Source organism: Polyodon spathula, chromosome 5 (genome assembly GCF_017654505.1).
Source record: "Polyodon spathula isolate WHYD16114869_AA chromosome 5, ASM1765450v1, whole genome shotgun sequence".
In the NCBI taxonomy this organism is placed as follows: domain Eukaryota; kingdom Metazoa; phylum Chordata; class Actinopteri; order Acipenseriformes; family Polyodontidae; genus Polyodon; species Polyodon spathula.
In genome coordinates, this window is record NC_054538.1 from 64,763,968 (window position 1) to 64,790,203 (window position 26,236).

At 36.9% G+C, this 26,236-nt stretch overlaps 1 long non-coding RNA gene across 1 annotated transcript in view; it reads left to right on the plus strand.

Annotated features, from left to right (window-relative positions):
* Positions 1-6,241: 6,241 nt before the first annotated feature.
* Positions 6,242-26,236, plus strand: part of LOC121316167 — a 72,925-nt gene continuing 52,930 nt past the window's right edge. The window contains exon 1 of the long non-coding RNA XR_005950361.1: positions 6,242-6,809. This is a non-coding gene — a long non-coding RNA (uncharacterized LOC121316167). The remainder of the gene's footprint in view (positions 6,810-26,236) is intronic.

Below are 26,236 nucleotides of genomic sequence, written 5' to 3' on the forward strand. Positions count from 1 at the left end.
TTTACTTATATTACATAGCTTATATCTACAGTGATTTCAACAAGCTGCTCATGGCTGAAAGGCCAGGTGTGAGAAGATCTGTTCAATGCAGTGTCTCAGGATAAATTGAACTCATATCTGCACAGCTGAGACAGCTGCACTAGATTTGCTGTCCCTAAGAGTAACTGAGAATAAGAAGATGGAGCACGGACGGCTATTTTCTAGATTTCTAGGTATTCACTTTTACGAAGGCTGGAGACAGTGCTTCAACACTATGAGCCGTACTATATACATTTGCATCCTATGCTGCCCCAGGGAAACTATTTGGGGTCAGCTGGAATCTTTGTGAATGGGGATAGAAAGTCATGAAAAGAAAACAATATCAAGAGGAGTCTTGTGAATCATTCAGAAATGAATCAAACAAATACGGGACCTGTAACAATGTTGTTAAAAAGTAAAACTTTGTAAGTGAAGTAGACAAACGTTTTGGCTTTCAGACATCTATATAAGCATTAATTGAAACAGGAAACAGATACAAATGTATTTTTTAATTTTTATTTTACCTAATTTCTCAGGTATGATTTTACACTGATTAGGTCAACAATAGAGTTACAGAAGCCCACAGTATTCCTGTCTCATTGTATGAGAGGAAGCAAATGTGGCTTTTGGCCAGTCAGTGTATCCACCTGATTGTATTATATTTACTTATTATTTTCTATGAGATAATGTAATTGATTCAATCACTTCCATGCATGCAGATGCTGGAGGTTTATTTGTGTGGTTTTTAAACAGAGCGATTAAAAGTGTCAAACCAGACAGCAAGGCTCAGGAATGAATGTTAACAGACTCCCTCATGAATTGCAAAGATTTTATATTTCAGCTACCACCTACCATTGCGGTCAGGTCTACTCCTTGTAATTCAGTGCCGCAAGCATTTACTGAGTTAGATTAGTCAAACACACAGCCACAAATTAGTGACCTCCCAAAATGTAGCACTTGTCATTATTTTTAACAAACCTATTCTTCCTGGCAAACGACAATGACACCCAGAAATGTCAGTGGACATCAGCCTTAGTTAATCCATCTTGAACACAGCAGCAAAAAAAAAAAAAAAAAAAAAAAAAGCTATAGATTTAAAAGACCTGAAACACTAAAACATGAAAGCATTGCTAACTGGTTAGGAATTTAACAAGACAAAGTACTTTTCCTTTTACAAGTCATTTACAGCTTTGCACAGAAATAATGAGGCTATTTTAGAGTACAGGGGATTGCATCCAAGCAACTGGAACAGATTTACAACCTCCAGGCCATTCTGTGTGCTGTTTTATGTGAATATTGCCTTTGAGTGTTATGAAGTATTCACCTAAAACACTTCCTCGCTTTTCTGTGAATTAAAAAATTACACCTCTTTAAGCATGTTTTACTTATGGTAGAAAGGATTACATATTTGCCATGTTATTGCAATGTATCCGTTAAAAGAATAAAGAACATTATTAAGATCACAGTGCCTAATTCTTCTAAATTCTACCTGCATTTCTGCCATTAGACTGTAATCTCTCCAGAAGCAGAACTTTGAGAGTTTGCTTGCCAAAGACAGTCTATAAAGTTATATTTTAAGCCTGATATAGACATTTTAATGAATAGTTTTTATATTTTCCTTTCATTGCGAGTTACATCTCACCTGATATTCTGGGCTCATTTCCTGTTCCATTGCCAACTAATTTATGAAATATAAAAGTAGACAAACTTCCTGTTATATTTGGTGTACACCAAGGCAAACCATGCTTTACCATGTATTAATTTCCTTTTACTACAATGTTCTATGCTAAAAGGTAAACATAACCTTCTTAACAATAAGCCTTAGTGTTGTGCTTGTAAAGCTGGTACGTGAATGTCTACACGCAGTACAGATACGGTATATTACCGGTATTTTTGTTTTGTATCCCTTAAATGCATTTCCAAAGAGAAATGGTTTTAATGTCAAGTGTAGGGCATGTCCTCATATTCTATAAACACATAGTCAAAAGATTATTGAGTTTTGAGTCTTCACTGTGAGCTATACTTTTTGTATAACCAACTCTAGCTAGTTGCCCTGTATGTTTGTCCTTTTGTACAAATATGGAACACCTTATAACCAAAGTCAGTAAAATTGAACTTTATAGAACCACAGAGGAAGATTATATCTACGATTCTACTACAGATATTGCCATAATGATTGTTAGCTCGTAGATTCACATTTTTAATATTATTCTATCGAAAAACACAGATCTCATTAAAATGTATTTACTGTATATATAAGGATGTTGGGCCCGATCTTCGATCTTTGTGCAATCCCCTCGCTAAATTTGCGCCTTGCAAAAAATAGTGCTTTGGCACAAAATGAGAGATATTCCAAAACGGCACAAAGCAGTTGCGAGACATTGGAATATAACAGTTTTTTGAGCAATTTGCAAATCTGCTTGTGCCTCGCAAAACCATCTGTGCATTCACTACCAATATAGCAACTGCACACAACAGCCAAGCGAGAATGCAGAATGGTGGACAGTCACCATTAGTAATGCGACAAGCTGCTATCATTGGTGTTGCCACAGTATGTGCCGATATGACAGTAGACGAGACCACACAATATATCGTGCACACATACATACAGGACCATTCAAATACGCAATTGGCTCCATAACTAGGCGCCACATTTTCAAATTAATGTACTGATAACGCTATTGTTTTATTGAATACGGACAGTATTGTATCACAAGGAAATACTATACAGGTGCACAAACCTTTCGAATATCGGGCCTGTTGTCTTGAATAACATGTATTAAGAAAATGACCTACTGAAATTTTATAAGCATCACCATTCTTGATGACATTTGGTAGGTTGATAATGTCATTTTTTACTAAGAAGAAGACAAACACTCCTGTTATGCAATGGGCAAAAACTCATCCCATTCAGACCACCAGCATTCCTTTTATCATATCTAGCAATATAAATCCCAGGAAAAAAAATCTACTTTACTTATCATTCTTCCAGCTGTAACCTGCCTGAAATGTAATGGTAGTTATGGAAGCACTTTGGAGTTCCAGCTGCCTGTACCTACCTAGAATGAGCTGTGCTTCTTCTAAGAATGCTTTTGATATAAAGGTTTAAGGATTAAGCCAGAACCTCAGGTGCACATACCATTACCAGTACAAATTAACACCCTTAACTACAATGTGCTTTTTCTATGCTGAATTGCAATGTATCCTGGATTAGCAGAAAGGAAGCAGTGCAGCCTAGATCTGTTAGACTGATTTACAGTTCATTCTTTCAGTTTTGGACTACGATTCTCACAAGTTTATAGTACTAAAAACAACTAATTGTAATATTGCCTAGACAAGAAGTCCTTAAACTAGTTAGTTATAGAAACACACTGACAAAGACTTTTAGAGATCTCTTGCTTGTTATTTTACATAGGTCTTACACAATGTCCTTCACTGTATTGAGTACTGCACACTGTACATTTAGAATTGAAGCATTAAAATTTGAATATAAAGTGTTTTGGACTATCAGACTCTTTAAAGGGTACCTGAATGACTACCCATTTGTCGCTCAGTCAAATCCCCCTGTTCTAAAGATTTTTGCTGCTCTTTCATCTTGCAAGTGCATAGAGTAGAACTGCTGCAAAAGATACCCTCTGAATGACTGCAATAAGAAACCTTTATGAAACAGTGAGTTTCAGTGGGGAACTAATTACTGGTGCACACTCCTTGTGGTTATTTGTTTATTGGCCTCATTACAGAAATCCACCTTGCTTAGGCTTGCTGAGATTGGTGACTTTACTAAATTGCTACATATCCATGAGTGCTGAAACTATAATTGATGATGTATAAAAACACGTCATGATAGATAAAAAATGAAATGCCAATTTTGGTGCTTTAGTTTAGGGTATAATATATTCCTTTAAGAACAGAGCACCGGGTTCAAGTGCACACAAGATCACCTGTCCAAGAAAACCCCTGCTGTTTATTTCTAAACACTGAAAGGCCTCTGTAGTTACCATTACATAGTCCTGCTAAGATATATTGACTGTCGTTTTAACTGTAAACTAATTTAGAAGCAAGAAGAACAAATTGTCTTGTGTAATGCAGGCATGGTCTGTCTCAAATGGACGTTGACAAAACTGTTGATAGGACAACCATCCAAAACAAACTGCTATTCAGCAAAGTAGTGGCTCAGGCAGGGAACTCACTTTAAACTAGATTAAAATCATAAACATCAAGCATATTAGACCAGAACATTCATCAGTGAAATAGCTAGTATCTCATTTGTCATTCGATAAGCAAGATGTCCAATGATCAGCTAGCAAGGGCTTTATATCTTAATCCATTTGTCCTTGTTGTGTGTCAGAGTTTGCCTCCTCCTCCTCCTCCTCCTCCTCTCCAGCCTTCACCTGTTTTTCAGCCTCGTCTAAGGGGGAGGGCAGCTATCAGGCCCCTCTGCCCATGGCTTCCCTACAGTCAACCTCTCCGCTATCAGCAAACTAAATTATGGGCAGGGGTGCCTCGAGGGGTGACGCCAAAGGTATAATGAGCACATGTTGTATTTGTTATCTAAGCTTTAATAAATATTGTCCTTTCTATCTCATGTGTTTTCCTGACAATCTATAGTCCTCATTACAAAATCTGATTTTGAAGTAGTACATTTCTTCTGAGACTTGGTGGCATCATTGGTTTGTTTCTGATAAAGACTGCTTATTGTTTGACTATAAGAAGAGATATTTGAATGGCTGGAAAGAGCTGGAATATGCCAAACATCATAAAAGATTAATTACATTGCAGAAGCAGAAGAAAAACCAAGTACATAAGAAGCAGAAAATGTTAAAACAATATATTACTAATAGCTCCACTTATCATATTACCTGGATATTTTGTTAACACCTTATAGACACCACATTATTCCCAACCACAGCAGAAAATCAATCCATTGGAAATCCGTTCAGAAACCCAACATCTGACAACTAGGAGGAGGACATAGAGCAGTTTAATTAAATAAAAAATGATTAAGTGAATGGATGTAGTGGTGGTTTTGGAAAAGGTAAAGAGGAGCAATTTATAAGAAACAGGAAATGCAGAAGAGGGGGTTCATTTGTACAGGATCCCAGATCTAGTAAATATTTTTGTCTGACAGTTAAACAATTTTTAAAATGATGAACCATATGAAAAATAACAACAACAACAAAAGGAAACCTATATAAATGGTGCGTGAAATATAATTCCTTTGGTGAATGAATTGAATGACAGAATTGAATGACCGAAGTGTACCAATACTTTATATTTTAGGATGCGACGTCTATGAGAATAAAAACAAGCACTCTTAACAATAACAGTGTTGATGCTCCCGTTCATCAGATTAGTAGGCCAGCCAAACTTAAAGCATTAGAGCTACTGTAAATCAAACTCTGTATATAAGGTCTATAAACAAAAAAAGATGTTGGGAAATAACATGTAATGCCACAAAATGCAGTTCAGAGACTCTAATTCTAAAGCCTCTCTCCATCTATGTATCATCTTCCTACCCATCTACCTAAAAAATCTTTGTACCAAAATGTTAATATTTTCTTATTAGAGGTATGAAAAAATAATGTATTTGATCTCTTCTTAACTTTTGTTAAATTAGAATGGTAATGTTTACAAATGTACACATATACTTAAAAAAAAAACCCAAAAAAACAAGTCTGACACAATGGCTGACTGTTTCACTTGTTGTAAGAGACGAGAGGGTCATCAGTGATAATCAAGGCATCAGGAAATTGCAATAAAAAAATAGAAAAGAGATTTTATTTAAAAAGATAGAGGTAACTGAGAAAATAAAATGTAGAGACCATTCTGTATACTTTAGTTAAGTTTTAATTTTTTTGTAGTGTGATCACAAACAGATAGATATGTCCCTATTATACATTTCTGATTTGAATGACATGCTAGAGTTAATATGATAAATAATAACAAACAAGTATCTACTTTGGTCGATTAAGAACCCAGCTGATGTATCGCGATGTAACAGTAAAGACCTGTTACGAACTAAAACAACAGCCTTAAAATGTGCACGGTTGTCTAAGGAGAGATAGTATATTATTATCTTGAGGGCCTGGCTCTGGGTAAATAATGTTTAATGTGCGGCTGTAATGATAGGTTAGATTTCAAGGAGAGATGAAGATTTAAGGTGGGGGGATAGATTCTGGATTTCAGGGGGGCATTTGCTGGAGAACCATTGGGAACCGAGAAAGCTGCCAAATCTAATGAATGAAGCGTCTATAAAGAGAACAAGATCGTGGGATGCTGAAATGTAGTCGTCATAGAACAAGGAGAGACCATTCCAGTGGGAGATTAATGTGGCACACATTTTTGTTTCTTTCCTAGCTTCGGCAGGTATATTGATGTGGGAGTTTAGGTTCTTGGCTGCAGTGGAGAATGCAAAGAGACAAGAGATGAATGTTCTGCCCTGCGTAAAGCAAAGTTGAAATGGCCGAGGAGAGATATAAGGTCTAATTTCTTGATGGAGAAGGAAATCTGAAATGAACTGTTGAGGGAACTATTATGTTCTAGCTTGGCAGGAGGGAGGCTGGCTTCGAATTTTATCGTATCGAGCGTTACCCATAGGAATTCTAGAGAATGGTCCGGAACTTGTCTTCAGAAAGTGGGACGTCAAGTGAGGCGAACAGGGTTTTCAGTTGATTAATTGCTTGTGCTGGAAGATTCGAGGAAGAAGTCATCCATCAAGTGGAGGAGGAATGGATCCAGCAAAGTGCTTCTGAGAGATTTCAAATATTTTTGGGCTGCTACGGAAGCCAAAGGTGAGCGGAGTGGAGAAATAATATTTATTGTTCCAGCAAATTCTGAACAGGTGCCTGTTATTTTTATGAATTTGATGGCGTCTGATATCTTAAAATAATGCAAGGAGAACTGACTGTGAGGAAGAAAAGAGTTTATGCTGCTTGAAAGGCTTCCATGAGGGGCTGATAGATCGATGATGAGGCGCTTTTTGCCTGAGTATTTATGGGTAGCAATGCCTATGGGATTGATGCGATAAATAGGAAACGGAGGAGCAGAAAACGTTCCGACCATAACACCTTTGTCTATTTCTGCTTGACAATTTGAGGCTCGATTAGAGCAGAGTGCAGATTTTTGCTAGATGTTGGAAGATTGTTGGCCATTGATAAGATAGGATGTAAATTATTTGTCTGGGTAGTGTTGAAGCTCTTCTGATAAGGCTGGAATGTTGATGGAATGTTTGATTGTCATTTGAGATAGGGTATACAGATGGATATTGAGTGGGCATCGCCACAGAAGCTGCAGGTGTGAAGGAATTTGCATGAAGGAAGGTAACAGACTGAGAAATTGAAGCTATTACAGATTTGTTTAGAACCAGAAAACTTAATACTGCGGCCATGTCTATTGAGGATTGAAGATTTTGGACAGGGTTTGGAGCAGATAATCTTGAGCTGAGGTGTGGAGGGGTGGAGTGTACGCCTGATTTGAATGAGGTTGAAGCTGCTTTTGGACAGAGGGGGGTAAAGTGGGCTGTAGATGCACAGACTCTGCAGGCATTGGCTCGCAGACTGATGAAGATGCACTTGAAAAGATCCAAATCAGGAGAGGACCAGTCCACGATGTGATTACTGGCTGATAGAATGGAGGTGGCTTTAGCTGAAGTACCACCATAGCGAACAGAGACCTCTACTATGTAGAATAAAAACTGATCCAGTTCTTGGTGGCGGTGAGGATAGACTGCGAGGACAAACTCTGAGGGTTAAATTTTTTCGAACGCGTGGTTCGTGGGATTTGAGGATGACTGACAGGTCCCTGCAGTCCACAATGCGGTGGTCCAAAAACTCAGATGTGGTAATAAGAATAGAGACTAAGTTGATATCCTTACCTTCTATTATTTGCTTTTGAATATTTGGAGAGAGTGGCATCTAATGGTGGAGGCTGAGTGAGAACTGGATGCAATTGCTGATGCTAAATTGGGATTACAATAGAAGGGACTCGGGCTGAAGTACCAGAAGAAGAAGCTGCTGTGGGATGGGAGACTCAATTTCAGCCTTTTATTTTAATTGGGAATAATGTAGATTATGATTATTTTTTAAAACGTATTTTATGGTTATATTAGCAGTTGTTAAGTTGTTAAATATTTCTTTCTTAAAATTGTTAAGTTGTTAAATATTTCTTTCTTAAAATGCACAATGCTTATGGGGCTGTTAGGGCATGTTTTCAAAAGATGTCGGCACAGAATTTATATACATACCAATGGAATACATTTTGTGTGTGTGTATGTGTGTGTGTGTATACACACACAGTTGTAGTCAAAAGTTTACATATCCCAATGGAATTATATAATTTCTAGAAATTTGGAATTAATTGGAATTAATAGCTAGTTGAGGCACCTTTAGCAGTAATAACCTCTTTTAAACTATTTGGGTATTTGTCAATAAGCTTTTGGCACGATTCTTTAGTGATTTGACGCAAAATTGTTCTAGTTCATTCAAATTCTGAGGACTTCTCTTGTGCATAGCCTCAAAGATTCTCAATTAAGTTTAGATCGGGACTTTGACTAGGCCATTCCAGAATCTTGGTTTTATTCTTCTTCAGCCATTCTGAAGTAGATTTTGATGTTTGCTTTGGATCGTTGTTGTGTTAGAATGTCCATTTGCCCTTTAAACCAAGTTTTGTAGCGGAGGGTTTCAAATGATTGGCCAGAATCTTTTGGTATGCTACGAAATCCAACACATTGTTTGGCCTGTTTTAGATTAATAGTGTGTTTTGGATTGTACAGTAGAAATCTGATGAGATCCTCAAAACAGTTGTTGGGTTCATAATTAGCAGACTGCGTCATTTGTGTTTCGCCTTATAACGTATATTGTCATTTTTGTTCCCGAAATAATTTACAATGCCCACAGGCCAAATTTATATTGTATCATAGAGTGGAAAATGAAGGACGGAGACACACACAATTTGCAGATACACAAAACCATGATTTATTGGGACGATTATTCCTGTCCCGTTAGTCTGGACCACAGCAAAAACAACAGTCTTGCACCTAGGGTGACCTGACGTCCCGCGTCCAGATTGAGGTACTGTTGGGATGCCATTTGTCCCGATTTTTAGAGTAAACGTTGAAAACCCAGGCGTTAGGAAATTTCGCATATGTAGCAGCTGTAGTGTCTCGCAGTGCAACAGCATACTCTACTGGTTTAGGGCGTGTTGTTTGCATTGCATCTATGAGGCTATCCAATCACATTAACTTGCAACCACATGATGCAGTGTGCGTCATGTGTTTTACTTGGTGCGTCTGGTTTTACTGACTAAGTGTCAGGGGGATGGTGTTGACAAGCCTGTCACTAAAAAGCAAGACATAAAGTGCACGAATCGAACGCAGTGAGAAAAAATAAACTGGATTCAATCCTTGTGTAAATTGTGTAAAAAAAAGAACGCAGCATCACAAGGTGGCGAGTTGGATGTGAAGCATCACGCCGGTGGGACACTGTTATTATTATTATTATTATTATTATTATTATTATTATTATTATTATTATTATTATTATTATTATTATTTATTGTGACTGTGAATTGAAGCTTGTGCTAGTAATCGAAGCTCAAAAGTAAAAAATGAATTTCAGCATGTGCTGCAAGGAGTTCTACAGTTAAGTCATTGGCAAAAAGGATGTTATGCGCATGGTCAAGTCAGCCAGTTAGGATTAGGGTTATAGTTAGGATTTCACAGACATTTCGCGTACTTGTTTAAACATTAAATACACCTAGATAATACTTCATAACACTATAAAAGCCTAAAAATTGTGGTACTTGCTTCCTTAATGAAACAGAGCGCTGTAATTTGTTAGAAGACAAGCATGCAACATCGCCCAACATTTTTTGCCAACATTCTGTCTGGTGTGCATTTGCCCATACATTGAGACTGCACGTCTGCATCCACTGAATTGGTTGGAAGTAAGTGTAAGGCAATCGCTTTGCCAATTAGAAACAGTCCCAAAACTCGGTTACACCAAGGTTCTTTAATAAAGTGCAAATGTGCAGCACGTTTGTTGTCATGTTATTTGTCCCATCCAGGAATTTATTTTATCTATACTGAGTCTAGAAAATGTGCCTATTTGGGTCTAAAATTTTAACTGCGTTTAAAAGGTAAACAGCAGGTTGTTTGAACCGAGGAGCTTGTGCTTGATTGTACGTGTAGTGCTGATTTAACTTGGGTACAACCAACACAGGAATACTTTTTTGACCGCACTGACTTTCCAGTGTGTTGCTGTTTCTGTTTAGCAGCCTCTGTAGTAGTCTTTTGTTTAATGTGTGATTCTGAAGCTAAATAGCGATCGATCGTATTTTCTTTTAAGTCACAAGATGTGCAATACAATTACCTCCATCTGCATGCAGTTTCTTTGGGAAATGTCTTGTAACGATCCTCAGCCAAAATATACTTTGCTTGTTTTGCTTTGTTGTCCATTTTTGGTATTTTAAAAATAAAACTAGATTTTAGCAAACCTAATTCAAAACAATGCAGCACTGCCTGTCCCACCTGCTACCAGTACAGCAGGTCACAGAAAAACCAACGCAGACTGATCGGCTGATTAAAACATCGCTGTCATCTGAACAGTAAACAAGAAAGTTAACCGCTTATGAGTATTTTTTTAAAATTATATTTATCTACATTTTTGTTTTTCCCTAAGTTCAATGCACACAGGAAGAAGAAGGAATTAAAAAAAGCCTATCTACAGAAGACAGGTACGTAGTTTCCGTCGCTTGCGTTGTGCAGTAGTTAATTTAAACAAGATTTCTTTCCTCCCCGCACCAACGTCTCCCGATTTTTCACTCTTGCTATCTGGTCACCCTACTTGCACCCTCACAGCAGCGCATTCACACAGCAGCTTGTCTCATTTTAGTGCAGCATTTTTTTTTTCCTAAATCAGCCCTCTTTGGAGTCAATCTTATCAAGAAAACCTCTTAGTTTTTCTTCATCTTTTAGCCATCCATGCAATGTAGATTCTGCAAAATGTATATCTTTTGAAACTGCTGCTTGAGTTTCACCTACTCTGCCCACCGATTTGAGTTAAGTTTTAACAGAAAAAATATTTTCATTGTTTGCTATCTGCCATGCTTCGTACTGTATATCTGGAATGTTCACCCAACGTTTGTGAGTCAAATGGCATTATGGGAAATGGGAGCTGTAGCAGGGCAGTAGAAAATATTTAATTTTAGAACGGGTCTCCCCCTCCGCTCCTGTGTTATTTTGTGTTTGTTTATTTATTATTTATTATTGTTTTGTTGTTTTGTTGAATAGAAAACCTTGTGGTAATGTGTGGCTGTCGGCTAGTGCATTGTTAAACTAGCCGGCAGTCACACATAATTAATAAAGTCGTGCAGACTGTGGCCGAGGGGTAATAAAATATGTACTAACTAGTTAAACCGCTCGGCCACGGTATATAAACCTGCAGTGCTCTCAGTTGGGTAGGGTGTTCAGAGGTGGAACGAGAGTGAGCGATCTTTAAAAATAACAAAGGAACCATGAAGGCTACTGCACAGCCGGACCTTAAGTATTTGTGTTCGTGATTTGTTTTGTTTCAACCTTTTCTTTTGTGCTCTGTGAGCAAGTGTTTTTTTGTTTAAATATTTTATTTATTTTTGTTGTTTAATAAACGGCGCACCACGCATCTTTAAAACTGCAGTACTTTGTTTGTTTTCTGTTCCTGCATCTGGCCTGACGTCACCACTCGTCAGGCTGTCACAGGAGCCATGACCTTATTGTGTTATAACCGATTCCGCACTATAACAGGTCTTGTTATAACGGGGTAGCACTGTGCTTACTTCATTTAGTTTCCAATGATTTACTTAGGAGAAATGTAACAACTTGTTTCCAACAAGTAGCATGCCACGACCTTCAGTTTTAATATGGCGTGTAGATTTTACTGTAAATTCGTCATGTGGATGACTAAGCATTTACTGCACAGACAACAGAACTTCAGCTCTATAATAAAGTCTGCTTCAAAACTGGAAGAATCTGCACCGCCCCTTTTGATCTGACAGAACCAATCCTTTTAAATTTGTGGAACCAACTCATTTTTCTTGTTTCCATAGTAACACTCACTTAGGTTAACAGCAGGAATGAACATTCTGAATTCATTCTGCTTTGTCTGCAGTTTCGAAGAGAAGGCTATTGCCAACTGTAAAGAAACTAAAAAACTTTAAAAGCAACCCCCCCCAAACTTCAGATAGTAGCTTAACAACAAGGGACTAATAGTGTTGAGGTTTCTGTGCAGCCCAACGGCCCAGACGGGATTCAAAATAACAGGACAGCTTTTAAAAATGTATTTGTGTTGCCGGATTGCTGCACCACTACAGGCCATTGATAAGCACAGATAACCTGCTAAAGGTCACTCTGTCCAGTACAAGAAAGGGACATTTCATGTGTCTCTTGTTATTTTTACTTGTATTTATGTTTTTATTTTGTTTGATAATTCACTGATGGTAATAAAATAGAATGTCCTTAAAAGGTGGACTTAAAAAACAAAATCATATATATTTAGGAACATTTAAACAATATATTGAAATACTTGAGAAAAACACAGCCCTATTTTTTCCCTGATGCATGGCAACTCATTCTGGGCAACAGTACGATTGATCAGCTTGGACGGATCTTCAAAACATATGTTTTGTTTTATGCATTTGGAGATAGCAGCTAGGTTATGGGGGGAGGAGGGAGGGAGAGTGAAGCTGAGACTTGAGTCCCATCTGGTAAAATCTACTGAATTTAATGGGTTTTGTTTTTTAGGAATCAGATTTTGTGTTGCTTACCTAGCATTGTTGGAGTTAAATCAAAAGCAAATATGACAAAAACTGACAAAAGCAAAGAAATGTGTTCACTTCCTTGGAATTTTTATATAGTTATCTTCCCTGGCATTTGAATAATATAGTTCTACTTCTTGGCACTTTATGTTGGCAACGCCTGTATAGTTCCCTGACATTTTATGTATATGCTTCACTCACTGGCATTTTATGCACACAGTAATAGTTCCCTAACATTTCAAGTAAATAGTTCCCTGGCATTTTATGCACCGAATGTAGTTCATTGGAATTGTATGTAGTTAGTTCCCTGGCAGATCGATTGTTTATAGTTTGCCCTCCCAGAATTTAAAGTTAATAAAAAAACATCCATTACATGAAAACAAAGCATACAAAAGCAGTATGTGTGCAAAATAAACTCATATTGTTCCTGTTTGAAAATGTTGGCCACCATAAAAGTTCACTTTTCCACCAGCTTTTTAAAGCTCCAAAGCATACAAAGTGACTAGTCCATTCCTGGTCACACCTCATATTGACTGTTTCAGAATGACTCATTATGCTCACCAATGCTTCATTTTTGGAGAAGGGGGATACATGTTTTCTACGGATAATTTATTTCTAATTTGTTTTGGATTGGGCAGAGTTGAAGTTCATGCTTTCACCACAGTACAACACAGTACACTTTTAGAACTAGCAAGAAACAACTTAGTTACAGGAAAAAGCTGTTAATGTTCTGGGTAACACTTTATGTCTCTAACTACACTCTAAGTACCATGTAATAACAGGATGGTTGTGTAGTAACAGTGCATCTTTTGTAATTATACAGTATTTATACAATGGAATTACTATGTTCACATATACAATTACATTGTAGCTGGAGACACTTAATGACTAAGTAGCGGGAATCAAAAAAAGATAGCGTTATACATCCCCACGTATTGCCACAACTGTTTAAATAATGTAGATGTAATTTTTCTTTTCATTGTCAACTTTTTACATGTATAACGTTAAAGTCTGTTTCAAAGCTCTTTTCAAAATGTCTGCTTTAGTGCACTGGAAGTGTAAGAATTATTGCCCAAACCGTCAAACAGGTAACACAGCAATAACGATCCATGATGTGGTATGGAACAGAAAAGCCAGAGCACTTCTTGTTAACAATGAAAAGAAAAATTACTGGTATGCTATTTAAACAGTTGTAGCAACATTTATAACAGAAAGTTTGCCTTTGCACTTGGGTCCCAAAAAGCAAAAGAAAACAACAATCAACAATAAGAAAATATATTTAAATAAGTGTTACTTATTTACTGTACTTAAGTAAATGTTACTTACACAACAACTCTCAAATGATTCCAAGCAACCACAAATCAAATAAATCATTGCCCTTTGAAAAATACCAAGAGACAATATATATTTTTTTGTAAATAAATTTAGCTTGCCCAATTATTTTTCACTGTTTTTTTCCCCAATTTGTCCAATCAATTTTTTCCCTCACCTCAGCAATTCCCACAGGAGAACTGAAGGTTCAGCGGGTGTCCTCCAATCCAACGACCAAGCTAGTTTCCTCTTTTACACCCAGGAACTTGAGAGTGGAAGTCGGCAAACTACTGCTCTGGAGGACAAAGGCCAGCCCTGTAGGTGTCTGCCTGAGCTCATGGGGCAACTGACCAGCAGAGTTCTCTGCAACGCGATGAAGAGAAGCAGGCCCTGACGGTTTTGTCTCCCTAACCCACAGGAGTGTCAGAGCCGATGTGACGATCCCTTTAGAATCCCCAGCGAAGACAGGTGACTTCGCACAGCCAGGACGCTCACCTATGCTCCCCTGACTGTATGACTCGCGTTTACCAGGTGAGCCACTCAGGGACCCAGAGACATAAACATTTGACATGTAATAACATGTACTGCAAAAAAAAACAAAAAAAAAAACACACTTTTAATAAACTGCTTTGTGTTTTAATGCTTTTACATGCAATATAATGTAATGAATACTGACCTTTTAACCATCCAAACTGAGGTAATGGAAAAGCATCAAACTTTTTGGCATTAAAAAATTTGAATAACATCTGATCAAAATTATTGTTAAATAGAATGTATTTGTAAATATGGAGCCTAAGCAAGTTTTCTTCTATAAAGCAAATTGGTGGGCCTTTTGATCTCTTGCCAAAATGGCAGGTATTCAATCTCATTACAGAATCCCTTTGTCACTTGTTATGTAACTCAGCATCCATATATAATGATAGGATGTTTCTAGTACCTTGTGTTCCTATGTATTATTCATGAAGAGATCTCCAGTAGAATTATTTTCTTAAAGACAATGCTGTTGCTAAGCTAAAACGTTAGACGTTCTAGAAATGCAGTCTTAGTTATCCTTCTCCCCAGGAAATCCTCCCTCTAGCGTGTTGTTGCTACAGTACCGGTACCACACAGCAAAGCTAGCTTTTGTGTTTTTTTTTTTTTTTTTGTTATGTTTTTTTTCTTGCTGGATATTGGACAGCTATTAAAAGAAGTGAAAGGAAATAGAAATTCTACAGACTTGAGTCCCAAAATCCTTTTTTTAAAATGCTAATAATGGTTCAGAATAACTAAGTGCTTGCTCCAGTGTAAAGTCTGCAGCACTTTAGTGAAATGTTAAACATAAACAGTCCCAGAAATGTAGATCTCAAAATGCTGCACGAAAGATTGATACTAGTTTTGAAATATCAGATTTATATTCCATTTAGAAAACAAACCGATTGTGTGCACTGGTAATTTGAAAACTGATCCCACAAAAACAATTTCTGTAGCAACTTTAAACCAAAAACAATTTGTATAGCACTTTATAGGTGACTAAAGATACCAAAGCCTGTAGGTGCATAATTAAAAAAAAAAAAAAAAAAAGTAATTGGTCCTTTATATGGTTCAATAAACTGCAAATGTCAATTTTAGGAATGTGCGTTTCTAAACTATAATAATTAAAAACACAAAATGTAACTGCAGAATAACCACAGTTGAAATGTTACAGAGATCATGAATTTGGGAGGGAGCAAAAAGCTATCAGTTCAAAAATGCAAAGAGGATTACCATATTACCAAAGCAAAGTCAGTTCAGAGAAATTTCAAATGATATGAGAAGACTGCAGTGCAAAATATGCATACATCTTGAAACAATACCTTGTACTTTGAGGCTAAGTTCTATCTTGTATTCCCATCAGTCCTGACCAGTAGAACTAAAGCTGGATCCCATTAATTCCTATTATCACGTTTGTTTTAGCTGCAGTAATTTTCTTTGGGAGCTGTAATCATTTGTTAAATTGTTTACCTTACATGGAAAGTACATAAAAACACTGCAGTTAAACTTGCAAAATATAGTACTAAAAGTTCAGAGGCTGGTATTGCAATAAAATCAGACAGTTCGCGTAGGCAAAGCATTTTCAGGTAATACACATTTAACTCTCTGATAAAGGCTCTTTTCCAAAATTCTCATTGCCTTATACTAATATACTTTTCAAACATTTGGACTAGAGATAAAAAATTAAAAAAGACTAAATGCTCTATATGCAATGAATAATGCTTACAAAGTGGCTTGGCTCAAAGAGGTGGAATGGAAACTGACTAAACTTGCCCAAAGATTGTTGGCTTAAATCCTAGGTGACGAATCGGGTGTAAAATATTTTGCAGTTTTCTCTGAATTCTGGGCTTTGTTTTTAAAAGAAAAACTTTGTAATTTTCCTGGCTGGATATCTTGTCCCTCTTATTCTAAAAGCTGTGACCTATTGGCCTACATTTTGGTATAGACACAAATCTAAATAGACACATCATTTACAAACAAATTAATGTATTTTCATGTGAGTCACAATTTGACTTTTTATGTCATTTCCTTGTAGGTGTAACATTGGGGGATTTCTTCAGTAAAAATATCTCTAAAGGGCTCCATTTTTCAGCTTTTTTTATTCTTACATGTATATGCAATCTAGCAAATGTAATTGCTACAAAAGTGGATGTAATTCCTTCAGTTAAAAATTACACTTCTGGTTTTGAACTTTCTATACAGTACACTACATGTTTCCAATGCATTCACAGTTAATGCTCAGTAAACATGGTGAAATATAACCCTTACACAACATACTGAATGAAAACGGCAGAGGCAGTTTGTGCATTGCTTGGAAAAAGAACGCTTTATGTTTACATTTAGAACCTACCAGTAAATGCTGTCCACTAGAATGTTTTCAATTAAGTTAACGTATATGTTGTAGCATTTTCAGCTTCTCCTGGGACAGAATTAAAACTGCAATCGTGGGTAGATAAAGCCTCAAGCTGTTTGTTATTTACAATTATTAAATTTACCACAAAATAAATCATAAAGATGAGGGAACGGGAACTGGGAGTCGAAAATGAAAATAAATGATTACAATTAGTGTAGTATTTGGTTTATTTTGATCATTTTCCTCTTTATCTCATCTCACACAAAAAAGCACCTGGATGATCCTCAAGAGTTCTGGAACAATGTTCTATGGACAGATGAGTCAAAAGTGGAACTTTTTGGCCAAATGGGCACTGCATTGGCAAAAAGTAAGAACCATTAATTCTGCTCTGTAGAAGAGAATTCTACAGGAGAATGTCAGGCCATCCTCCATTAGCTGAAGCTGAAGCGCAGTTGGGTCATGCAGGAAGACAATGATCCAAAACACACAAGCAAGTCTACTTCAGAATGGTTGAAGAACAAGAAATGTAAAGTTCTGGTATGGCCTAACCAAAGTCCAGACCTAAACCCCGTTAAGATGTTGGGGCAGAACCTGAAACGACCTGTTTATGCTCGACAACCCACAAATGTCACTGAGTTGAAGCAGTTCTGCATGAATGAGTGGGCCAAAATTCTTCCATGGTGCTGTGAGAGCTGATCAATAACTACAGGAAATGTTTGGTTGCAGTTATTGCTGCTAATGGTGGCGTAACCAGTTATTGAGTCTAAGGGGATGATTACTTTTTCACACGGGGCATTGGGTGTTGCATAACTTTCTTTGATAAATTAATGAAATGAGTATCAAAATTTCGTGTTATTTGTTCACTCAGTTTCCCTTTTATCTAATATTAGATTTTGGTTGAAGATCTGATAACATCCACTGTCAAAAATATGTAAAAATGCAGAAAATCAGACAGGGCAAATATATTTTCACAGTACTCTGTGTGTATGTGTGTGTGTGTGTGTGTGTGTGTGTGTGTGTGTGTGTGTATGTATGTATATATATATATATATAATATATAATTATATATATATATATATATATATATTAATACTGCCTTGAACTGAGGCTCCTTGAGGCTGAGGCTCATTTTTGCCCTTTTAAAATACAAACCCAGGCACATGAACTATATGTTTAACTATAGATGTCCCTCATTACAATTAAAGTCAGGTGAACCACTTCCTGACTCACTCCCGTGGTATTCTGGGGAATGTAGTACCCTCCTGGACTACATATATTCTCCTCCACCCCCTACTCTGCCACTAATATATATATATATACACACACACACACACAAATACAGCTCTGGAAAAAATTAAGAGACCACTGCAAATTTTTCTTAAATCAGCCTCTCTACATGTATGGCAGCCATTCCATTCCAGTGTCTGTTGAATTCCAACACAGGCACACCTCATTCTACTGAATGGGGTACTGATTAGGGGATCACCTGAACCAAATCTTATTTAACGAGGAAAAGTATAAAAACCACTCTTGTGGTCATCACTATCCTCTTGCAATAGGACCAGCTGGATGGCAAAACAGTGCTAGTAGTACCTCAAAAGTAATTGGAATAAAAAAATAACTATTGACCTTACCCAAAGAGTTGAAAAGGAAAGTTTTGAGTGAGGAAAAGAAGGGTTCAATTCTGGCTTTACTGGCAGAGGGATCCAGTGAATGCCAGGTTGCTTCCATCCTTAAAATTTCAAAGACGGCGGTTTATAAGAACAAGGTCAAGCAGCACACATTGTGGATAACAAAGCTACAGACCGGCAGAGGGCGAAAATGACTCTCCACTGACCCGGATGACCGCCAACTCATTCGAATGTCACTCAGCAACCGTAGGATGACATCAAGTGACCTACAAAAAGTCAGCAAATGGCAGCTGGGGTGAAGTGCACGGCGAGGACGGTTCGAAACAGGCTCTTAGGTGCAAGTCTGAAGTCGTGCAAAGCTAGAAAAAAGCCCTTCATCAATGAGAAGCAAAGAAGAGCCAGGCTGAGGTTTGCAAAAGACTATAAGGATTGGACCGTAGAGGACTGGAGTAAGGTCATCTTCTCTGATGAGTCCAATTTTCAGCTTTGCCCAACACCTGGTCATCTAATGGTTAGACAGAGACCTGGAGAGGTCTACAAGCCACAGTGTCTCGCACCCACTGTGAAATGTGGTGGAGGATCGGTGATGATCTGGGGGTGCTTCAGCAAGGCTGGAATCGGGCAGATTTGTCTTTGTGAAGGACGCATGAATCAAGCCAAGTACAAGGTTGTCCTGGAAGAAAACTTGCTTCCTTCTGCTCTGACAATGTTCCCCAACTCTGAGGATTGTTTTTTCTAGCAGGACAAGGCTCCATGCCACACAGCCAGGTCAATCAAGGTGTGGATGGAGGACCACCAGATCAAGACCCTGTCATGACCAGCCCAATCTCCAGTCCTGAACCCCATTGAAAACCTCTGGAATGTGATCAAGAGGAAGACGGATGGTCACAAGCCATCAAACAAAGCCGAGCTGCTTGAATTTTTGCGCCAGGAGTGGCATAAAGTCACCCAACATCAATGTGAAAGACTGGTGGAGAGCATGCCAAGACGCATGAAAGCTGTGCTTGAAAATCAGGGTTATTCCACCAAATATTGATTTCTGAACTCTTCCTAAGTTAAAACATTAGTATTGTGTTTTTTAAAAATGAATATGAACTTATTTTCTTTGCATTATTCGAGGTCTGACAACATTGCATCTTTTTTGTTATTTTGACCAGTTGTCATTTTCTGCAAATAAATGCTCTAAATGACAATATTTTTATTTGGAATTTGGGAGAAATGTTGTCAGTAGTTTATAGAATAAAACAAAAATGTTCATTTTACCCAAACACATACATCTAAATAGTAAAACCAGAGAAACTGATAATTTTGCAGTGGTCTCTTAATTTTTTCCAGAGCTGTGTGTATATATATATACTTCACACAACGATATCAGGTATAAACAGGGCAGTACCTATATGTTTATTATTATATATGAGTCAGTGCTTAGAAATTCTGGCCTGTGATTGGTTAAAACCTCATAATAGGAGCAAAAATATATTGAACTATTGCCCTGACATCCTTACACTACTGGGCAATAGTCTTCGTCTGACATGTGATTGATTCACATCACTTTTTCTGCTATGTACTTTACAGTGCTTTGCAATACTTTCGTATAAAAAGTTGTATACAAATGCAATAAATAAATAAATATAATGTAAGCCGTTGACCTAGTTATTAAGCAGACTTGAATTGCATGCAGAGCTGAAGGTTGGTGCATGTTTATTCGGTTGTACCACACCCGATCTCCATCCTGTTACTAACTTGTCCAGTCCACCCACTCTCTATGAAGTCCTGCCAAAGTATTGTTGAAAGTACCCAAATGCTGCTCAAATGCTGGCAATAACACCTTAGCTTACCTTGGCAGATCCCTTTGGAATGTATTGCCCCATGGGAAATAATGATAATTGCAGGACAAAGATCTAAAAAGACAGCCCTGAGTTTCTGAAGATTTTGTTTATCAGCGGAATGGGGTTTTGTGGAAATCTTTTTTACCTGTCATTTTTTGCGCAGTTATTATTTTTTTTATTATATTACTTTGCAAAGGATGTAGTGATAATACAAACAAGTAAATGCAGGTCGGGACATCCTTATCTGTTTCCATGCAGTAATCCAAACACTGATGACATCATCCCCAATAGTACTCCAACTGCAGAAGGACTGGATAGGACATGCAGTATGTTATTATTGCTTTTGGTGTTGTATCCATCTGTTATGATTTTATTACAGATTTGTGTGTTCTGGCGTCAATATGTCTAATACTGCAATAGGAAATTCTGTTGGTAGGCCCACCTGGACGCTGAATTTTTCTATGTTTAAAGTCTGAATTATGTTCTTAATTTCTGTTGACAGTATGGAGATTCATAGATGTTGTTTGGTTTGTTTGTGTAATTTACACAATTTAAACTTTTTATCTGTCGATTCTGTTTTATATATAAGAACATCAACTTTGTTATGACCCAACTATATATATCCAAGCATAGTTTTTTTTTAGCGCCACATGCATGGGATACCTTTGAAAATGATCTAATTTGTAATATTAATAAGTGTACTGCATGTTGTTAGTGTTTTAGTTAGACGCAATTCAAAATTAAGGCCTTGTCCGGTCCGACTTGGACACATTTTTGCGATTTACAGGAATATGCATTGGAATTTTTTATACAGAGTTGTGAAAATTATTCCGAATGAGGGTAAATAACTTATAGGACTTAAATACCATTTAAGTCCTTGAAAACAGTGCTGTTAAAGAGTTATTTACCAGGTTCAATAAAGTATCCCAATGAACAGAGTTGCAGGGCTCCAGATAATTGCTAAGTAAATCTAGTCTAGTAATTGGCTGCAATGGATCACCACGACCATTAGAAAATCCAATTTAGAGAATAATGTGCAAAATAGCCAAATTAGACACGTTATTATAAAGCAAATATCACAGAAAGAGTGACAGACGCTAGCCATGATACATTGTTCAAACTCCTTTCAGCATCCCAGCATTACAAGACGTTTGTGCAAACTGTCATCCATGTACACAGGTAGTTAGTAAAACTCCAAGATTCTTCAGCAGCAGCACAGACAACAACACAGACAGCAGGTCTCTTTCTCTTGTTGCGGAGGCCAATGAATGCTATAATCATTTGAATGTGATCTATATCACCTGGCGGGGTCACCTAGGAAACAGTCCCCCTACAGCCATCAATAGGATAGTTCAGTTTTAAGGGAATGAATTTCTTATACCTATTACATATGTGCAGGCATGTGACCACATGACACTTCTGCAAACACACACATTAAAATAACAACAGAGCTGTAAAGAAATACATATAAAATGGCGGCCACTGTTTTATGATCCTACAGTGTCGCAGTGAATTTAGGACTTCAATTCGAGTGATTTTGCAATTATAGTTACTAGCGCTGAGGGAAAAATACAAAACAAAACGTGTCACCAAAATTGCATTATACTGCAAAGGCAGTTTGCTCACTTTTTCTTCTGGGTCAAAGTCTTTTAGCCCTAGTGTTAGAGATTCACCTCTTCATCATAGTTGGGCCCAAAAAGTCATGGTATCTTATATTTTTGAATTTATATCAGAAATTTGTCAAGCACGTTTCAAGATGCAGATTGAGTCTAATTCAGTTTGAGTTTGGGTGGCCGTGATTGCTTGAAACAAAACAATAACAACAAGAGAATGGAAAATGCAAATGGTTGATTATATTAATTTAGAAAGATTATTGGAAACAGACATTGCATTCTAATAAAACACAGAACATGGATTATTAAAACAATACACAAGTTCATATATACCATGTTACTACCGGATTAACGGATTCAGATGAATCCGTTAATCTAGTTGAATTTACCATGTTGGGATACACACATGTTTTGTAGATAATTTTGTACTGGCAACTCAAACCTTGCCTTTGAATAATGTATTGTTCACCCACCTATCTACACTATGTGTGATTCTATTTTACAAAGGCTCAAATTCAATTCAGTTCAATTGTCCATTCATCATTCACACCAAATATGTTTTTTTGGCATATGTTTCCTGTGATCCACACCTGCAGCCCACAATGCTACAACATGTTGCTAGTAAGAACTGCAATCTAAAGTCAGCACAGACATGGAGTCCAATATTTCTGTATTAAAAGCAAACAATTGACAAAATTTTAGGCAACTGCCTTAATTAGGCCATTCATACAACTAGCTATACTTTCTATCTAGGTGCAAAGCTATGTGGGCTCATGGTCGCCTACCATAACGACTTATAGTATTAGTAGTGACATATAAAGATAACAAATCATGGGGATACAAAGATAACACATAAAAGTCAAGTTTCTGTTTTGGGCGCACTTCAAAATAATGGCCATACATCCCTATGAATTCCAGTGCATTAGCTGCTGTTCCTGTGGAGTTCCACTCATAAGAACATAAGAACATAAGAAAGTTTACAAACGAGAGGAGGCCATTCGGCCCATCTTGCTCGTTTGGTTGTTAGTAGCTTATTGATCCCAAAATCTCATCAAGCAGCTTCTTGAAGGATCCCAGGGTGTCAGCTTCAACAACATTACTGGGGAGTTGATTCCAGACCCTCACAATTCTCTGTGTAAAAAAGTGTCAATTCATTGTTCAAAAAAAAAAAGTTATATATATCAGTTATATAAAAAAAAAGTTATATATATCAGGACAACACAAAACATTATACAATAACAGCAAAACATGAATAATGTGCTACTATGCAAACCTATGAAACTGTATTGGAATTCGTATGGATTTGTATGATTATTTTAATGACAAATTTCGACCATTATTTTAATGGTAAATGCGAAGATTTATATTTGTGTCAATTCATGATTGTGGTTTTGTGATATGGAAACCAGTGAATTGACCACCAAGAAAAGGCCTGTAAATGTACTATGCTTTGTTTTTCTACTGGTTTCAGCTCAGGTGTGTCTTGCAGTTCAACATTCATAAGTCCCTATTATAGATCTCAGGTACTAATGACCTGGATGGTAGTTGTGCAAAGCAAACTCTGAATACAAAACCCAACAAATATGAGAAATACAATTCAAAATAGTTGATTAGCTGTTGATATTGGCAAAGTAAATATGATAAATGTGTTCTTCTACCATGAAATTGCCTTTTTGTTTCTGTATTAAACCGTTTGAGTAGTAAAGGTATGTGTTATTATATGACAAGTGGTCTCTTAGCCATTTACATTCATTGGGATTCCAAATCCTGTTAGCCTGAGAAGACAGCACAGTTTCAATGGACAGATGTCACAAGGCTTTTCTTTACAACACATCATACATTACAGTCTTAGTGGAAGTGATTGTGGCACCTAAAAAGGAAAAGGACAAATAATGTGTCACACTAAAACAAGATGATACATGGTACTTATTTGCAAGTCACATATTCTGATCCACCCCCCCCAGTTGAATTGTACCAAATTAATCCTTAATTTTCTCAACAACATTACAGTGTTTAAAGTAATAGAATACAAAGCTTTCATATTAAAAAAAGGGAACAAACAACAACCCTTTTATCTTCTGCCATAACATATTTTGGAAACTAAGTTTGTTTTTTTTGTTTTGTTTCTGCACAGGCCTGGCTGTTCTTTGTCCTAAATACATCAAAGGTAACCTTATCTAAAGAATAAAAGATTACCTTTGTGGCAATCTGCATTTTCCTTTCATACGGACCATTACATATCTGTAAGCCCTTTTTGTTTTGGATTTGTCTGGGGTGCTTGTAGACTGGAGTGTTTTGTCTCTTGTAGACCGATATTAATTTGAATGTGAGTTGTGTGTACAGTTAAAATTAACAAATGCTGCTAAACTGGCTAAAACAGCTGAATGAAAAATCTTAAAAAACAAACAAAAAACACAACAATGCCTAACTGAAAGGTCATGGGCACCCTTAACTGAAATCAATTTAGATAGTAATTTAAGTAAAACCATGCTAATTATATTGCTAAACATCGTCTCTTTAGGACTCCACCTGTCAGATACTCTTTAAAATGTTTTCCTGTTCATACTACTGTCACTATTGGTTTTCAAAGAACCTATAATACCTATAACCTATAATACCTTGAAAAGCATGTCATAATAGTAATAGGATTTTGCAACAGTAGTATCTTAATCCAGCACTAAGGAACAAATCACTGTGAGAAGTCACCCCTTTTTACTCTAGCTACATTTGTCTTCAAATTAGTCTAACACTGGAAAGAATTCTTGATTAATTTATAGTGTCATGTTACAAGGTAGAACATGCTGTGAGTGAAATATTAATCCAAGAAGGACTGATATTACTGGAATGGTTCATATTTGACTGAAAACATGTGGTTAACAGAAGACAACGTTGAAATTAAAAACATAGTAAATTCATTTGTGATTTTATAATTTGTGAAAATTGTAACTACAGTACATTATAATGGATGGGTACAAAAAAGTTTTCTGTTCCGGCACCAGGACACATGCCTTATTCTTCTGCCCTATAAACTATTAAAATGTTCTTTTGTTAATACATCAGCACTTATTTGTATCTTTCATAAGTGCAAAATCCATAAATGGCTTTAGTCTTGGCGGTGTTGTCACAGAACCTTCAATGTAATGATTTTCTTGCAATACACTGAAGCCCATCTCTTATTCCACATTCTGTTAATTTTGTAGTTACTGAAGCATCTTCCCATGTGGGTAGCAGCTCATTGCAGAGGTGGAGATTGAACAGGAGCTCAGCATCGACACGTTACACTATTATTGTTGTTGCTAAGATCATTGGTTAGGTTATTCCTTTTCTCAATTATTGTTTCTTTTTAAACATTAGATAATGCATACATTTGAACAGTTTTTGACATTTTAAACTTGTTTGGGTTTACATTTGGAATTAATTTGTTGATGCAGCACCACACTTTGTTTACAGGCCAAATAACAATTAACAAATGAATGAAAAACAATATTGCTGCCTAACCTGTTTATTGTGTTATTTTAGCATTTTATTGCTCTTGGCTTGTTACTGCATTTTTATTTATAGATTACCTTTTGCAATTATTTTGGGGAAAACATTTATTTGCCTTACAGTGTTCCAAGTAACATGTAGATTTGGCAGTTCAATGTAGTCTGTTCTTGCAGTTTTCAAAAGCAATGGATTTTGGAAAGAGCCTGCTCCTGGAAATGCCAATGCCAATGGTATTGTGAATTTATTTAGCTTATAAACCATTTGTCCTTATGTTGGCCAGTTGTCTTAGTCAATTACAGAATTTTGAGCACACATTGCATTATAGGTCATAGTTGTTAAGGACAAATCCTCTTTTTGAAGGTGGTGGTAAAAGGTTATCAACTCACTCATGGGGGAGTTTCCATGTATGTTCTCATTTGTGCTCGAGCTAAATGAAAAATGACCCTATACATTTTGGCATTCCATTGGCTTAGTTTATTTTACTTGACAAGACCCTCTTTTCACCCAATGTCATGCAAATGAAGGGGAAAGGAAGATGTCGATATGCAAATTTGCCATGCATAGCATTCTTCTGCTGTTTTCGCAGACAACTCGGAAAATGTGATTCCCTTTCAATTTCAAGATGACCACCAAAACATTACGTATGGGATATGCCTGACTATTGGTAGGTATTTTCTGAGTTCTCTATACCAGAGC